The sequence below is a fragment of the Rhamphochromis longiceps genome, linkage group LG7 (assembly GCF_057381845.1).
Source record: "Rhamphochromis longiceps isolate RC_006_pf linkage group LG7, R_longiceps_female_GT1.1, whole genome shotgun sequence".
Lineage (NCBI taxonomy): Eukaryota > Metazoa > Chordata > Actinopteri > Cichliformes > Cichlidae > Rhamphochromis > Rhamphochromis longiceps.
This window is the reverse complement of record NC_140563.1, coordinates 41,690,502-41,708,835: the sequence shown is the minus strand read 5'-3', so window position 1 is coordinate 41,708,835 and position 18,334 is coordinate 41,690,502. Positions and strand designations below refer to the sequence as shown.

General features: G+C 41.4%; 1 protein-coding gene across 3 annotated transcripts in view; it reads right to left on the bottom strand.

The window, feature by feature from the left end:
- sh2d3ca (SH2 domain containing 3Ca) overlaps positions 1-18,334 on the bottom strand; it is a 53,717-nt gene that overhangs the window by 12,466 nt on the left and 22,917 nt on the right. The gene's annotated exons all lie outside the window — the stretch shown is intronic.

Sequence of the window (18,334 nt, the reverse complement as noted above, 5' to 3'; positions counted from 1 at the left end):
GAGATGATTAAAACAGAGGATGCACATGCACAAATGTGTGTGCACAACGCTTGCACAAATTTGCACAAAGCAAGAGAAAACCACACAGGAGTAAACACAGTAAAAAGGAAATCATCTTGCCTCTGCCAATATGAAGAGAAATGAGACTAGAGACCAAAATAAACAGTAAACAGCCTTGTCACTAAGGCTAGCCTGTCGTTCCACCTAATATTTTCCCTCAGTCAGCCTCTCTTCCGTTCGGGTTCAGTGTTTTTCATCTACTTTCTCTCAATTACTCTTTTTCCCTCTTGCCCACAGTTCCTCTGTTCATTCCCCACAGTCATAAAGTTTCAGCAAGACTGTTGTCTGACTGTTGTGTGCGACAGGGAAGCAGGCAGAGACAGCAAGTGTGTGCGAGTGAGGAAACTGATGATCTCTGTGTGAAGAGTGGGTTGACTGTGTGTGTGAGATACAAAGAGCCAAAGATTCAATCTTATCGTCTCCAGGTCACTGCAAGATGAAATTATTAACTTCCTCCAGTCCCCACTCCTCTCTCCATTTTTTTTTTGCCTTCCTTCTCCAATCCTCCAGGGAAGATGGAGGAATATCACCATGGAGCCTCACTCTCTCAGATTAGATCCGAGGTGTGTATGTGTTTTTGTGTTTGTGTGTGTGTGAAGGGGAGAAGAGGCCAATAAAAGAGCAGAGGGGTCAAGTGTGCAGTTATTGCTTTTCCTTGTCTCCGTGGAAACCCATGAGAGGCCTGCCACTGAACTGATGCTCAGCAATGGATGTCGTGTGTGTGTGTGTGTGTGTGTGTGTGTGTGTTTATATATATGGGGCTATGAGCGAAATTGAAATGTCAAGAGGACTCTGTTTATGATACAGTTCATGGAAGAGATTCACATTAGAGGGACACATTGACAGAGAGACCAAAGAATGGACAGACAATAAACAGCATTAGATGAGGGACGCAGACACACAAAAACATTGGCTTTACTGTTTTCTAATATACCAAAAACACACGCACTTATCTAAATCATGACATACATGTAGCGCAGTAGAAATTCTCTTTGCCGTGTTTGGACACCTCTTTTGTTCTTAGAGCTTTTCTAGCTTTTTAAAGCCACTTTTTAAGAGTTGTCGCTGCCATCAAATTCATAATGTGCTAATATTTTTCATAAACAGTTTTTTCCATGCACAGTACATCAGTCAAAAATGGTGCCAAAGGGAAAAAAAACAAATAACACAAATACAAATATAAGCAGCGTTCTCTTACTTGAATTTGCTGTTGGTTTAGTAGCTTCACAAAAAGTACATGAACAGATTTCCTTTGAAGGATGTGTACATACTGAGCACGAATTCCTCAACATAACAGTCATATAGGACAAAAAAAAAAAAAAAAAAAACTAAACAAAAACAGACTAGTTGCATTATGAGCCAACAGGCAGACAGACAGGAGGAGAACAGAAGCCACCACACAGCGTAACAGTCAGAAACAGACAGACAAAACAAGTAGCATACATAAAGACAAGACATCAGACATTCAAAAAGGCACAGAGGCAGACAGACAGACAGACAGACAACACAAACTCATTAATGTAGACAGTGAGGCAGACTTGCAGGGAGACAGGTAGCCCATTAGGGGATGAGAGAGTTTGGGCAATTTAGCAGCTGATTCAGGACTTTGCTTCCCCAGGGGGTTAGGAGAGAGAGAAGGATTTGTGTGTGTGTGTGTGTGTGTGTGTGTGTGTGTGTGTGTGTGTGTGTGTGTGTGTGTGTGTGTGTGAGTGCATGTGCACACACAATTCCAATGTGTGTGATTGTGCATTCACATGGATGAATGCACAATCACACACATGTGTGTATGTGTGCATAGAGTAAATGTGAGTTCTTGGGTGGTGCTTTTAATGGTTGGGGTTCTGTTCTTGAAGGAGGCAGAGTTGATGAGAAAGAAACTCGGGCTTTAAAAAAAAGATAAAAGCCCGGTTAGGATAAGGAGGGTTTCATGGAAATGGTGTATAGCTTGAACCTGACTAGGGGGAGAGTCAGGAAACAGGCAATAGGGGTTAGGGTTTTATGTGTGAAAATGAGGTACAGATAACACAGTGCAATCCATCACCTAATTTACACCAACATGCACTTGCGCCACTGCTCCTCACAGCAGGCCAATTAGACGGTTTCATCTCATGACATCACTGCACTCTCCCAGAGTGAAAATTGACACCGCTATCACTCAGCATCAGTGGGAGAGAAGAAAAAAAAAGAACCACCCAAAAGGAAAATGAAAGAGATGATAATGGGGAGAAATGCTAAATATATGCACATATTTATACATATATTATGCATGCACACTATTTTTGTTGTTTGTGTGTTTGGTTCTATTCTGCCTGTTAATACAAAACTGGATATTTCCTGCGTTTATTATTTTTGCTTTCTCAGATCATTTTCCAGTTAGTGTCCAGTGTCCAAAATATAAACAACTCTACAAGTGGAAGTGTGGGTGATGGTGATGTCAGGTCGAAAATATAAAGCCACAGGTATTTACAATGCAAAACACAGTGGGGTAGAGCGTTAACTGAGGCACAAACCAGCGTGTTGCTGTTTGTGCTTGAAATCGCTTCTTTGCTAATTTTTGCTGAAGGATTACAATGCCAAGTACCTCGAGCAATTTGAAGTGATACGTCTACAAACAAGCAACACCAGAAACGAAGCCATCAGTGAGAAATGAAACGGAAAATGTTTGCTGACAACTATTAAAAAAAAAAAAAAAAAAAAACCTCCAGGGAAACAAAAATAAAGTCCCTGGAATTTAGCAGCGTGGATGTAAGGCGGGAAAAAACCCAAACAGAAGGACCAAATTCCAACAGGCACAACCACCGACAAAGGGATGAATGCACTCTAAACAGACTGCAGCACTTGGATCTGAGCTCATGTCAGAATACACCTCTCTTTTTCAGCAAGTGTGCTGGCCTCTCACCCCACCGTCATGGTAACACTCTGAGCTGTGGTGGCACTGGCGGTTTTAGCAGGAGGGGTGGGATCCCACCTCATCTGCACACACCAACTCTGAGGTCAGGGGTCCAATTCCAGAAGAACCTTTTTATTCCTTGATCCGCTTTCTTTTCCTCCTCCTCACTGCTCCCCTTCAGCCACATCTCCTCTCACTGGAGGCGATAGAGACCCAGTTCATCGTATAAGTAGCCGTCAATCCTCCTATCTCCGATTACACACCCCCACCCACTCTGCCATATACACATTGTAGGGGTTTATGTGTGCATACGTGGCCAATATCACCCCACTCCAGCCAGCTGTAATCCCTCTGTGCCCTCCAGCCTGATCTACACTGTTATATTCACGCTGGTTCTCATGGGTGTAGTAGTCTCTAAGTCGCATGTAAAATGATATGAGCATTAGAGGGGAAGGGCAGGTAACACAAGCCTTCTTTATTTTTTCTGAGCAAGGTACGAGCAGCGTTGAATCAAAGCTAATTCAACTGCTTTTGCAATGATGCAATAAAGACGGCTCAAAAGTGGATCTGATAATCTCATTCGCCAGTTAGAAAGTGAAAAAGAAGCATGGTCTGTGTGATGTGTAGTGGTTTGCTCAAATGTTTTAACCACATTATCTACAATGCACGTTAAACTGCTCTAATCACTCTCTGACAATGCAGTCAGAGAGGATTGTGCGTTAATTAGAGGAATACTCTATCGCCTGGTGACTAATTAAATATCTGCTCAAGTCAAAAAATTTAAAAACAAAAATGCAATGATAAAAAAATATTACCTTTTTTGAGCTGACCTTGATTCAACCAGAGCCCAAACCTCAATTTAACAGGAATGAACCTTCTTAACATTTTTTGGCAGTGTGCCTGGGATTTTGTCAGACTAACAGCTTTTACAATTCATCTTTCTCTTATAAGCAAGCTCACATGCCATTCTCATGAAAGAGTCAGACACCAACAAAAAGAAAAACAGAAGAAAAAAAAACAAAAAAAAACAGGTTTGCTTGTAGTTTCCCCATTTCAGTTTAACATAATAAGTTTTCCTATTATGTTAAATAATAAGTGCTGTAGCTTGCTTGGCTGAGCAGGCAACCCCCATACTACAGGAGAGACCTGGGTTCAAGTCTGCCAAAGACCATTTCTATCATGTTATTTGCCCCAAATCTATACCTGCCGTCCTGTCAACTCTGTGAACCATCATGTTGAATAAAAGGCTAAAATCCTAGGATACAGCCTTTTCTTGAACAGTGGCCTGAAACTTGACCTGAAGTTGTCTATATGAGGTCCTTTAGCTAGGCATGGATGATGTTTTACTTCAGGAGAAATGTTGAAAGTTAATCTAAGGGACTTGGAAAGAAAAGTGTCTGGACTTCTTTCAGTTGCTTGAAGACATTTCACCTCTCATCCGAGAAGCCTCTTCAGTTCTAGGGTTAGATATTGAAGAGTCCCAGATTTAAGTCCTAGTCCCCAAGAGGGTCATGAACCCCCTGTTGATCTTGTACCCAATCACATGAGCCAAGGTGTGAAAACAGGTGTAGGTCACAATCAACCAAGATTTTGGGTGAACTCATTGTGAAACCTAGCCCCACCATATCATGTGATTTCGTGAGGTCAAATGGCGGGGATGTGAGTGGGCATTAAGGCGTCAGGGAAAGGATCTCAAAACTGGATTATAGATGGCAGACAGTTGATGTAGTAAACCAACCCCTCTGTTCAAAGATGGTTGTTCACAGTGGACATAGATGGCTTCTTTCACTCCTCTTTCAAACCATCTGACTTCTCTGAATAAAGTGTGAACATCGGCATCCTCGAAAGAGTGACCTTTATCCTTTAGATGCAGACGGGCAGCCGAATCGTGTCCCATGGAGGTGGCTCTTCCATGTTGTGCCATGCGTTTATGAAGTGGCTGTTTGGTCTCTCCAATGTAGAGGTCTGAGCAATCCTCGCTACACTGTACAGCATACACTACGTTGCTAAGTTTGTGTCTTCTTGATTACAGCAACTGTCAGCATGAATATGTCAGTCAATCTTGAGGTAAAGGTGAAGGGGTACTGAAAGATGTCCATTTAGAATTAGGCAGAATAATGGGAAAACCACTACAGGAGGTTTGGAGGGGGTGATGGGGCAATGGGGCCTTGGTGGACCTGCATGGAAGCCAAGGAGGGTTAGGGTTCTCTCCTTTTCTGGAGTATATCAAATTTTTATGAGATGAGAAAAACTCTAATAACCATGCATAATAATCATTGCAATCATGCAATAATGCATGCAGTGACTGAGGCTTTTTGAGCAGAAGGTGCAGAAGAATTGCTTCAACTGAGTTAAGGTTAAAAAAACAAAACAAAAACAAACAAAAAAAAAAAAAACACCTTCCGCAATTAAACAACAAAATCAAATAATGGAGATATTAAAACTAGAATTGCCCTAAATCAGTTTGGCCCATCCCAGCTTGGCCTGAGAATCAAACTTGGCAGTTTGTGCCCCCCCCAAAAAAAGAATTAAAAACCCCACTGAGATAAAAACAGAAATTTTGATACCTCATGTTATCGGACAATATCAGAGAAACAACTAGTCTCTCAGACATAGAGAGTGATGCCTAGTATGCAGCCAGAGAAAGGGAGAGAGAGTATGAGAGTGATAACAGTGACCTTCTATTGTCATTAGGAATGAATGTCTCTTATACGTACGCACTCAAACACACACAAAACGCTCTCCTTTGGAAGCGCTGGATGCTGATATACTGTCCCACAGAAATACACACACACACACACACACACACACACACATAGAGCACTGATTCGAGCTGTCAGTCAGTATTGGCGTCGGCGCAGAGACCCCCTGTATTGAGTGACAGCTGGTGGACAGGATATGACATACAAATACACTCCCACTGAGACTGTAGGAAGCACAGTGCCACTGCGCTGCACGGCTCCACTTTCACAAAACTACGCTTGCCTTATGCTGCAATAGCTCTGATTTTTTTTACTTTCTCGGGACTTCTCGGGTTATTGCCTCCTTTTTTTTCTTATCCCAGTCTATCTATAACTCAATTTCAAGTCCCTTTTTTCCCCAGGCATGAAGTGGTAGTGGCAAAACAAACCTATAGGGAAGAGGTAGTTGGCGCAGTTGCTCCTCAGATTTTATTTATTTATTTTTTAATCCATCTAAGAGAAAGTTCAGTCACTGCTAAATTTCCCAGTTGGGTGGCTCACTGGCCAGGCTGCTGCTGTAGCAGTCCTCAATATTAATTTGCAACTCCTCCCATGAGTTTGCAGTTTCTTGCTTGACAACTACACCATATTGGACTGCAGCTGCCATCAGTAGTACTTTTTCTACTCTGGAGATTCAATTCAATTCAAGTTTATTTAAATAGTGGCAAATCACAACACCAGTCACCTCACGGTGAGCCAGCGGCTTCAACTAGAATCTGCAGTAGGTGGAGAGTTGATTCATGTGGGGCTACATGGGGATGACCCATCCTTCATAGCAGAACAAGAACTACCATCGCCACAAATGAATGCAAGACCAGGGAGCTGGAGACTCACTTAAGAAGCAGCTCACTGCATTACTCAGTTGTTTATTGCCACAAAGAAAATAGCAAATAATATCAGCACTAAGAGAATTTAAATTTGCAAGAAACAGTGAAAAAAAGGAAAATAATGTGCATGGAGTTTGGAGCATAAGTCTGTATATCCTCCACCAAATCAGAGGAAAACACAGTGGTCTCCAAGTATGGCAGAAAGAACCGCAGAGATAAAAGACCCTAATCCACCTCTTAAGTCTGCCATCATTAGCCATTTCTGGGTCTCTTTTTCGGTTCCCAAACTCAAACAAAACACAGAGTTAATAAAACGTTTTCTTCCTCTTACATAAAATGTTCAGTGTGGGTGTTCTCCCAGGTGTTACAATAAAGCTTAATATCCAGACACAGATGAAAAAGAGGATTTATCAAGTTTAATGGAGTGAAAGGAAGGAAGTTAGCAGAAAGTTAGCGGGCTAGTTTTCATCTAAAGATGATAAACCATATTCTGACTCCAAGACTTTAAAAATAAAACAAAATGTACAGCTCTGCTATCACTATCACTAATAACTACAACGGCAGGGAATCAAATCCCGCAGTGCCAGACGTGTTCCGCTGCTGAAGCCAGTGCATGTCCAGGCCCGTCTGAAGTTTGCCAGAGAGCACATGGATGATACAGCAGAGGATTGGGAGAATGTCATGTGGTCAGATGAAACCAAAGTAGAACTTTTTGGTATAAACTCAACTCGTCGTGTTTGGAGGAAGAAGAATACTGAGTTGCATCCCAAGAACACCATACCTACTGTGAAGCATGGGGGTGGAAACATCATGCTATGGGGCTGTTTTTCTGCCAGGGGGACAGGACGACTGATCCGTGTTAAGGACAGAATGAATGGGGCCATGTATCGTGAGATTTTGAGCCAAAACCTCCTTCCATCAGTGAGAACTTTGAAGATGAAACGAGGCTGGGTCTTCCAACATGACAATGATCCAAAACACACCGCCCGGGCAACAAAGGAGTGGCTCCGTAAGAAGCATTTGAAAGTCCTGGAGTGGCCTAGCCAGTCTCCAGACCTCAACCCCATAGAAAATCTGTGGCGGGAGTTGAAAGTCCGTGTTGCTCGGCGACAGCCCCAAAACATCACTGCTCTCGAGAAGATCTGCGTGGAGGAATGGGCCAAAATACCAGCTACTGTGTGTGCAAACCTGGTAAAGACCTATAGTAAACGTTTGACCTCTGTTATTGCCAACAAAGGTTATGTTACAAAGTATTGAGTTGTATTTTTGTTATTGACCAAATACTTATTTTCCACCCTGATTTACGAATAAATTCTTTACAAATCCTACCATGTGGATTCATGGATTTTTTTTTCACATTCTGTCTCTCACAGTTGAAGTGTACCTCTGGTGCAAATTACTGACCTCTGTCATCATTTTAAGTGGGGGAACTTGCACAATCGGTGGCTGACTAAATACTTTTTTGCCCCACTGTAATTGCCCTTTGTCTGGTTGTGCCATGTGAGCTGCAGCTTCTGCTACATCTCAGCACATTAGGTTAAAGCAGGTTGAACTGAGAAGTGGCTCCACAGAATCATTTTACCTTAAATGCTCCACTCTCTGCTTAAGGTTATCCAGGCAAATTTGAAATCAAGTCTGAACCCTGGTGATGCTTCATCACCTGACCTCCCACTGCATCCTTATAAAATCAGTTAAAACTGGTGAGTAAAGCGACACTAAAATCAGAAAGAATGAAGACAGACAAGTTTAAAAGAGAATATGTTTCCTTTAATATACTACTGTATCTGCCTTCTCTATAGACCAAACAGTCTCAGTGTCCCTGTATGACTCTGCCATTCATATTTTAATCTCCCTTCTTCTGTGATGCACTTACTTTCTGTTTCCTGTTTCTCTCTTTCTCTCTCTCGCTGTCTCTACACCTGGTCAACAGCATCTATCAGCACTTTGATGAGAAGACCATTACAGATAGTAAAATGTGTGTGTGTGTGTGTGTGTGTGTGTGTGTGTGTGTGTGTGTGTGTGTGTGTGTGCGCGCGCGCGCGCCACAGCCAAAGATATATGACAATCAGCTGCCTAAAGGGCTGAATGTCCTCCATGTGAGAGGGTGGTTTTGTTTATCACAGTTATACTTACAACCACAATACTAGCACTCTGGTGAAGTGAATTTGGGTAAATTTATTTTGTTTTTTTTTGTTTTTTTTGTCTGTTTTGTTTTTGTCTGTTTTGTTTTTCTTAAATCTGTTGAATTTGTTGCACATGACAGCACTGTCTCCGGCACTGACAAATGTGCACAAAAAGTAATCAAACATCCCACAAATTCCAAAAAGAAAGAAAGAAAATTATCTAAAAAATATTTTATCCCCACAAACTTTAACAGAGGAACCCTTATACACATACAAATGAAATGCTGACACACACACACACACACACACACACACACACACACACACACACACACACGAGCGAAGAAGATTTTAATGATGTTTGACTGTTAAGCACAAGCACACTTGTCTCGCTCGCCTCCTAACCCACGGTTTCTCTAAACAGGCCTATAGGCTATGCTTGCTCTCTCTCGCTCTCTCTCACACACACCCACAGACACACACATACAACTCTAAGGGAAGTAAACACTCATTTCCCAAAAGAATTTGTAAAGACACCCCCCACCCATACATATCCCCATTTTCACACTAATGAAAATACAAAAATAAACCCAACCAGAAACAGAGAAGTAACATGGACACAAACAAGATCATACCGCAACAAGGACACATGCAGATATACACAAATACCCACAGACACAAGTGCACACCCAGGTCGAGCTGGCGATGACGCCATTCCATTTTGCTACAGATACCGCTGACATGTTTAGTCATTAAAGAAACAGTCACCCAGAGTACAATACAGACTGAAAACAGATTTAATTAGATGTTTCTCAGGATGAAATAAGACTGCTTAGTTCAACGCAATTCAATTTAGATTACCTTAATAGCTGCTTCTGCTGATGACAAAGCGCTGTATCCACACACACACACCAAGAATTGCTGTAATTGGATACACCCACAAATTTAACACAATTTACAAACGTGCAAAGTCCAGCTGCAGAGTTGCTCAGTGTGTAGGCAATGGTTGAGTCTCATTTTCTAAGCTCTTCAATCCATCAGCTTCTTACTATGATTGTAGGTAAATGGACTGTGTTCATGTAGCACTTTTCTAGCTATATTGAGCACTCATTGTCCTTTCCATATGCACACTGATACACTGTCTTTATACGATAAATAAGGCACTCTTCCTACCACACACACACACACACACACACACACACACACACACAGTTGTACAAAATGCCCAAAGACGCTTGAACTTGCACACACAGGATTGAAAGACCAACTTTATAATTATTATTCTCCCTCCTGAGCCAACTTAAGTGTATGCAACAATTGGAAAATAGTGATATCTCCGATGTACATCTCAGAAACAATCGTCTATGGTAAGATTTAAATATGAATTCAGTGATTGCTTATTGGATGTCTTGTGACAAGATATTGATAATGCTAAATATTTATTATTTAATGTTACAGAAAACTTTCCAAGGGCCTTAAAAACACGCTGCTTAAATGTCAATGCTTTAAAACCTCTAATAAATCTCTAGAAACACAAACATAAAAAAACATTTCTTTCATTTTTAACATTTTTAATACAGTCGGATCAACTGTTTAATACAAATGTGAGTGAGACAGACAAGTAAGAGTGATATCCTGATGCACTGGTTAAAACAGAATCACTACATAGAAGAAAACACACAAAAAGGGCTTTACGAACCTCAACCAAACAATATTACTGCATGCATTCACACTACTCTCTTACAGTCGACTCAGCAATGCCACACCTATAGATGCCGTTGTCATGGTAGCGCCATACCCTGCATGCCCCAGCTGGTGTTTCCCTGAGGAAAAATGTCTGGGTGTGTGTAAGTGTGTGTGACAGAGAGAAGGTTAATGCGCCGCATGTGTGCTTTGCTCTGTCATGTGCAGTGACGTGCACCGAAGAGGAAAACATGGCGGGTTGAGAGCAGTTATAATGGTATCCCATTGTATGTACAATTGTGTGTGTGTATGCACACATGTGATCTGTTCCCAAAGTATTAGTCTCTTAACACTTGAGTCATCAGTTTTCCCTACGGACAAGTGGTTAGTTGAGTCCATCACCCCTGACTGAAGATGATTTCCAATTCAGGTCTTATTGAAGATGGACAAAACAGCGGATGAAGATACAAAGCCTCAAAACCCTTTACTGCCAGCACAGTGCTGGTAGTGAAAACACAACAATAGATGAAAACAAAGTCATGAAGCCACTTCAGCAGCCCACTCAGTCACACTATGTGTTGCTCTGTTACCATGACTCATGCTTTAAATTTACACACATTGCAATATGCGGTGACCTGTGTTTCTGCCGGCATGGCTGAGAGGACAAGTACAGCATTTATTAGTCATATTTCCAACTGAGTTCTTTTTACAAGACCATCAGGCACAGGAACTGGTCTGGTCACACTTCTGATACAAGCACCAACCTCCGAGGCTGAAAGGAGTCAATCCTCAATGGCTTCCATGTAAAAATGCCCAATTTACTGAAATTACCTTACCCCATTCCAATTTGGATAGGTTGGAGTAATTTGGGATGAGCCTTTTAATTACATAAGTCAAAGAGATAGCAGTGCCCGGAGTGCTGTAAATTCATTATCTCAATAAAAAAAAAACAAGATTTTCGAGAAGAAGATAAAACAGGGAGGGTTAGAGTTACCCTAACCCCATCACGCCACATGTCACAACATGCATGCAAAAAGTCCACTTTTGAAGTATAAAAATCTGGTTAGTTTTTCTTATTTACCCTAATCAACAGACTTTTTTGTTCATGGATGCAGCTTGATAACTAAGCACCCTGACCCCGTTAGATGAAAACTTGGTGATGCGTTCACTTGCAGTTCAATAAAACAAGAATAAAGTTGCCACAATCGTAAAAATTGAAGCTGGAAATGGGAGTTTAACAAACCAGTGTAGTTACAGTCAACGTCAAGAAAGACCACACTCAATCACATCTGTGCAAAAAAACCTTTAAACTCATTCTCAAAATATAGCCTGCACATAATATAACTCAAGATGCTCGTTAACCCCAGCTGGCACTGCTAAAACAACCCTATCCATCTTTCCTGCTTGGCCAAAGCTCAGAGTAATCTCAGAGAATTGAGGATTTGCTGGTCAATCACTGCAATTCCACCTGCCTTTCTCTGCTGCTCATAATTCACCTTTCCCTCACTGCGGTGCAATTTATAGACCGCTCAAATGTACACATTTGTCTGACTCATCACATGGCTTTCCTTTACTTCGCTGCTTTAGCCAATTTTCCCCTCTCATCAGGTTTCGCTTCCTCCATCTACCGTGCTATGGGCAAACACTGCAGCCTTTTTTTCTGCGCCTCGTGCTTTTATCTCGATATGTTATGCTCCGTCTTCAAACACTGATCTTTTCCTGAACTCGTCTGTTTGTTTGTTTTTCCCCATACGCCTCCTTCTCTGACACATACCTGTTAAGTAGGGAGAGCTGTGAAGGATGGAGATAAGAAAGTAAGCCTAAAGAGGTCAGCTGTCTTATTTCTTGCTTTTCTAACCTGCATCATGCTTGATCTGTCTTAACATGAACTTTGGTATCCTTCCCACTTATTCCATTCCACCTTTTGTCTCTCTCCTCCCATTCCTTTATTCCAAAGTTGATCTTCACAGTCATTCTTTCTAGTTTTTCCTCTCACTCCGCCCGTACACCTGCCCTATTCTGCCATCATATCATTCCCGCCTCTGTGCACTTCCCCTCACAGATCCACTCAGCCGGTATGTCAGTGTGTAGTTGCTTGCAAGGAAATGTCTGCGTTGATATCAAACAACAGCCGAGGCATCACCTTGTTGCATCAGTCGAAAGGCAAAGGGAGAGAGAAAAGCGATGTATTAGAAAGCAAGAAAATAAAGAGGTAAGGGAAATCTGTAGTTTAAAGCCTCGTTCTCCTCAAATTATACCAAACACACCTGCCAATTCGATGGTCTTTTTAAGCTGGAAAATTTCCCTTTCATGTCCTCTGACACATCAGCACTGCTGATGCGCTGCATTGCTGCCTGCTGGTTCAACCTGCCCGTTATCTACCTGCATGTTCCAGGGAATATTTACTAATTATTCCCCTTATTTGTATTTTTCTGAAATCATATTTATTTATTTAAAATACCAATATTCTTTAATCCGCAGGATAAATATGATCTTTCTGAAGTTTAACCTCCATTTCACTCCGGTTAAAAATATTATCACCTTGTCTTTAATTGAAACCCAGAGTTGTTAGTGTCTGTGACAGCCAGGACCAGCTGGGACAGCTGAAAGATGCTCTGGGCAGTTTATTCACTCTGCTGGAAATACAAATCTAATCTTTAATTTTGGCAGTGCAGAGAAGAGGCTGCGGCTGGTGGGGCAGAGGGCTGGGAGACTGGTGATTGTCTGCAAACTGTGGTTGTTTCTAAAAATGACCTCATTATGAGAAAACGGCTAATTATAGTATGGTAAATCAGTCGCAATAAGACTCAACTGTGCACCGCTTCAGTCTCCACCACTTACACATGGACACGCACACACATGCAATTTCCCCTAAGGGCTTTGCCACTTGCCGTCCTCTGCACCTCCTTCTCTGGCCTCACCCATTATTGGCTAATTTGCTGGGTTTTGGGGTTAAAGGTCTTTACATTGATTGATAGAAGGTCTCAAGCCTCATCAATACTAGCCCACCTCTGTTAACACACAGACACACACACACACACACACACACACACACACACACCCCAATGGAAACACATATTCATCTAGCTGAAGACATGCATGTATGAATTTAAACATACTGCAACCTCCACACAAATGCAGACACACGTACACACACACACACACACACACACACACACTCCTTATTTGCCATTTAATCACAAGCCACTACCATTACCATCCATTCTGGGCCAATCTATCTTTACAATGACAGGTGTGGAGGGAAAAAAACCCACAATTCATTTCTCCAGGTCTGGTTATAAGGGACAAAAAGGAAGGAAGCAGCAATTGAAGGACACACGACAGTGAGGCAATAATGGGTGCTGGTTAAGGGCCACTGGCCCAAACATCTGAAAAACCCACCCTTTTCAGGATTAGATGGTTGATGCATGTAACACCAAAATAGGAGAAAGAAAAATACATTCACATTGTTGGAAATGACAGACAATGAAGACATATTACACATCTATTACATCTACTGTTAAGAGTTAATAGAACACATTTGCTTTATTTGTGGGCCATCATAAAGTTTTGACTCCTTTGTGTTCATTTAATTGTCACTCTATTTGTGTTTCATGTCAACAATGTCTCAGGTTAAGCTGAAGCCTAAGCTGCAACCTTGTTACCAGGCATTCACACACATATGGTGACACAGCAACTAATTAATTAGTCACAAACTGACAGCACAAGGATTAATCAGCTTTGCAACTTGAAACACAGCCAAGAGACGTGGACGCACATCTGACAAACACATCTACAGCTTTTGATGCATTTTTTATTATTACTCCCAGAGTTGTCAGTCAGTTGACTTATATCTCTTTATGTTGGTCACAGTGTTTCTGATTGAAAATCACCTACAGTATACAAGTATTAAAGGATTAGGCTCAAGTTTGAGCTTTAAACAAAATTGCAATAGGATTAAATCAGGATAGACTTCAAAAGGAGGACTTTTCCCTGTGTTCGCTGTAGGTAAAGAAAAAAAAGTGCTCAGAGTGATAGTATAAATCCAGTGTGACTGCATTTCCCATCATCAGGCTAATCTTTTTTTGTGTGTTGTGGTATATTTTGCTCAAATATAGACTGGTATTGCAATCATTATACCACACATCAGCTTATAAGTCCAATTCTTTATTAATTCACTTATTTATTCCTGATCTTTTTTGAGCAGGGAAAAAGGTAGGTTTGCATCAGCACCTGTGCTTTGTTATCTGTGAGTCAGAACACAATGTGCAACTAGAATAGAAAAAAGGCGTGCAGTGACTCAAGTGTACAAAAGCTCCAATGGCGTGAGCTGAAGTCATTGTTTTCCTTTATGGATACTTCACTAAATCACACTTGCATTGTTAAGAATGCAACTGATAGGCCTGGAGAACTACAATTATGGCAATCCTGTAGCGATTCTAAGGAAAAGCTCAACACTTGTTGAAATAAATTATTTATTTGCTTTCATGGTAAGAATAAAAAGAAACACTTGACACCACTACTTGTATCTTGCTCTGTTAGCTTTATATTGCCTGACACATACAGTATAGTAGCCCAGCACAAAGGCTCAAAACTGGAGATAATAGGTAATATGATTCCAAAATTCAATATTAGAATATTACACACCCACTTAAGATGGATTTTAATGTCATTCTATCACCATTCCAGTTTTGGATTCAATTTAAATTACTTTTCCTGAATACAAAGATACAAACAGTGTCATGCAAATCCTCACTTTACCCTACATTACAATGCAACCGAGTCCCGCTTATTGGAAGCTTTGTCATTGTGGCATCCTTTTCCCTACTGCATCAGTATGCATGCACATAAATTCTGCCAAGTCACAGTACACACAGAGACCTATTGACTGGCCTTGTAACTTGACACACAAGCACACACAGAAAGAGTTGATGATGATGTAGTTGATGATCAAACTGTGGAAGAGAGACATCAAAAGATGTGCAAGAGGGTAGAAAAAAGAAAAGACAGGGAAGAAGGAAGATAAGTGAAAGGGTAAGAAAAAAAATGTAATATGATGAACAGACAGAAGAATTAGATCAAGAGAAAGAAAGAAAAATGTTTGATCACACAAAGAGGCTGCAGACGCCTGCTAGTCAGTTTTAACTCCCTTTTAAAAACATATACACACTCCTCCTTGTCACCCACAGCCAAGCAGACCAGCAGAAAGAAGCACGCCCTAAAGCTGTGATGCCATTGGCCGGCAATGATGTCATTGCTCCCTGTAGGTTCGGCAGTAAGCTGTGCAATTGGCTGACTGAGGCAGACAGTAGGAGAGCACTGCTGAGGTATCAGTTCCATTCATCCAAAGGCTGAAAAGAAACGTGTGCGTGTGTTTGTGGGTGTGACCACTCCCCACTGAGGCACAGCTATTAGGGCTGTGTACATCATTCAGAGTCAGACATTACCTGCTGGGATGCTCCCTAATGGAAGCTTTCTCTCACACGCACACACAATGAAATTTCACTACAATGCACACGATCAAATATGCATGTAATCAAGCATGCGCACACTCACAGACACACAAACACACAGCGGATGGGGGTTGGGAGGGTTGAGATGGGTGTTGTCTCCCTGTTGTTACCGGACTGTTGTCATGGTGATGCAGATGGAGCTTTTACTGCTGGCTGGGACTAAAAAATGCACACACATGGACACGCACTCTAACACCACTTTTCATTTATGCTTGCACATGCACTCCCTTTAAGAGCAGCCTCGCCTCTGTCACAGCTTTCAGGGAAACAAAAAAAATAATAATAATACAGGAAACTGAAAGGGACTTTCTTCAAGTGTGGAAGAGTGCTTGTGTGTGTGTGTGTGTATGAAAGTCTTATGTTTAAACACTCCCATGAGAAACTCCACAACAGATCCTCCAAGAAATGCTCATGAGACATTAGCCTGTTGTATCCTGTTACAACACGCTGCACATTGTCTCTTCCTCTCTCTCTCTCCCCCCATTACATTTCCATACCACCCACACCTTCCATCCCTCACCCCTGATACCCCTTTTATAGAGAATGATGTCACCCATGGGCTTGTAATTGCCAGCGTAACTGCTGGAATTTCTGCCAAGACTTCACGTGTGAACAAAAGATGCAAGCCAGCCTTAATTTTCATATGCTGTAGATGTAAATGAATGAATCCAGCATGCACATTACCGATACCACACATGCTGAAAGCCACTTAACCAAGCATAATAACACACTTCTAAGATGTCCTGATATAAAAAATAATTGTCTTGCTGGGGGATGTTATTTGCCTGTGCCATGTCCATTATTCTCTTTTATCTGGACACTTGTATTACTTCCTTATTGCATTCAGGAAGCATAATAAGTGCTGTCTACAGCTATATCAACACAGCCTCTTCATCTGTCTCTCTGCTTAAACTAATCACCTTTGCTAAAACCGAATCATTATGGTTATGCCTAAGTTGCAGATGTTCCAGCACGTGATCTGTGTGTCCACACTGCATTAATTCCATTTTACTGGCAGGAGTGTTACTCTGATCTGTCTAATTTGAAATGTAATTATGTTCAAAAAGCTAAAAACTGCTTAAGCCATAAAATCTGTCCCATCTCTAATCAGTATCTGTATCTGATTCACATTAACACCCCAGTCTGCTTCATTAGTAACTAAAAGAAAAATATTATCAGCACCTTAGCGGAATCTTAAATCTCTTATTGTGTATCTGCAGCTTGTTCACTTGTCGACACAAGACACACACACACACACAAAAAAAAAAAAAAAAAAAAACCTACCCAAAAACAAGACAGTTGCAGCAATAATGTGTCAATCTAGGCATGCCTGCTTAAGCATGTACTGACTATCTGCTCCTATGTGAGCGCGTGTGCGGATGAAAGCGATAAGGCGCTCGTTCGCCGGCATTCTCAGCTGCTCTCTGCAAATCACCCAGAGACGCTTTAATGGCCTCAGGTCTTTTCATAAAGGAAAATGATGCATTAAAATCTCCGCAGAGGTCCAGGGCCTTCTGTAACTCAAACACACGCTACCCAGTGGGATTTATTAGAAATTAGAGCAAAACGCTACAAAGGCACGGGGAGCTGCAAGACCTTCACCGAAAAAGAGAAAAAAAATTCTCCCAGAGAAAATTCGTTTGCGCTTAACAATAAGCCTAAATCAGTGAATGAATCATTGGAAAATTAAGCTTCAGAATAGGGCTACTTAATATGCTAGAATTACTACTCAAACATTCTTTTACATATTTGACAATATTGCAGAAAACATGTGGAAAACCCAAACGTCCAAGTAGGAGGGACTCCTTCATTCAGTTGGATTTGTCTAATGTGCTCTTTGGATTGGGTGTATATAGACTTAAAGATCAAAAATCCCAGAAAGCACATTCTTTTTAATAAAAATGAAATTTTTGTGATTTGTGATTTTGTGATCTGATTTTGTGGTCAAGTTTACTCATTCACCAAAAGAACACTCTCACCATTATCAGCATGACCTCAACGTCTGCGTAGGCGCCGTCTTCCAGACTGCACTTATTGTATGTCATTTCAAACCAGAAGGCCCTACTTTTTGTATGAAACAATGGAAATTAAAGCATGTGCGCACAACTCGCCCATGCCAGAATGGCTATTTGTTTCATTTGGTAGAACTGAGTCTTTAAAGCTGCAGCAGCCTAAGATCCAAAAGCCTCTGCATTCTCCGAGGTCAGAAGAGGTCAAAGATGAAGAGAGCAAACAATTGGCAACCTCCTGCCCCAAATCCCTTCACTATGCCACACTCCCTCTCAGCTGTGTTTTTCCCAGCATCTGTGAGCTTTGAATGCGTATGCGCGGATCTACAGGCATGTGTGATTTCCTTGGTGAGACGCTGGTGAGGGTTGATTTTCAGCATCCATTTCACTTCGAAAAGTTTGTTTCCAAAAACCAACAGTTTCCATCAATCATCCTAAAACTCAACATTAGAACTTGTAAATGAATGAAGACACGAGGACTTGGAGAT